The sequence below is a fragment of the Sinocyclocheilus anshuiensis genome, unplaced genomic scaffold (genome assembly GCF_001515605.1).
Source record: "Sinocyclocheilus anshuiensis isolate Anshui unplaced genomic scaffold, SAMN03320099.WGS_v1.1 scaffold996, whole genome shotgun sequence".
In the NCBI taxonomy this organism is placed as follows: domain Eukaryota; kingdom Metazoa; phylum Chordata; class Actinopteri; order Cypriniformes; family Cyprinidae; genus Sinocyclocheilus; species Sinocyclocheilus anshuiensis.
The window spans coordinates 113,308-114,025 of record NW_015548233.1 but is presented as its reverse complement, the minus strand read 5'-3'; the positions used below and the strand labels follow the sequence as shown (position 1 = coordinate 114,025).

Genomic DNA, 718 nt, shown 5'->3' with positions numbered 1-718 from the left:
ATAACAGTAGTAAACTTTGAGTACACAACTAGTTTACATCTATGTTTTTAGTTTGTACTGCAACTATACTAAAAGTGAACTTATAGGTATACTGATAGTTTACTAATTAAATACTTGTAGTAGCATTTTTAGTACACTTTGAAGTATAGTTTCAGTAAACTACTAGTTTAGTAGTTTTATACTGCAAGTATACTCGTAAGTTTTCTTTAAGTTTCTTTAAGTCCCTATTAATTTGTATATATTTTGTTATGAATATCTGAACATACAAAACATCAAAAGAAAGAACAGGGTATCTGCTTGTAAACTAAAACATGTTATTCTAGCTTCATGCATTCTTTTTTTAAACACTTGAATGTAGGTAAGTTTTATAAATAAAAAAAAAAATAAATATTTCTTTTGAAATATTTAAAATGACTATTAATTGGATTCAGAATGATAATCAAAACGTAGATGGAGTCGATCAACACCCCAAAGCTTGACAGTCATTATTACCTCTTCATTGGTCGACATTTTATTCCATAACGTTACACAGTTTTGATGCTGTTTTATGTCTGATGATCATGTTAGAATACATGTGGAAGCATCTGTTGTTTTGGTTTTTTCTTCTCTTGTGTTTTTTTTTTGTGGAAATTCTGTACAGGAGTTGTGTAATAGCGCCCCCTACCGTATAACAATGAAAACATTCTCGGAGCACAAGTATAGCTCAAATATATTTAGA

General features: G+C 29.0%; 1 protein-coding gene across 1 annotated transcript in view; it reads right to left on the bottom strand.

The window, feature by feature from the left end:
* dhrs7ca (dehydrogenase/reductase (SDR family) member 7Ca) overlaps positions 1 to 718 on the bottom strand; it is a 6,087-nt gene that overhangs the window by 3,600 nt on the left and 1,769 nt on the right. The window lies entirely within an intron of this gene.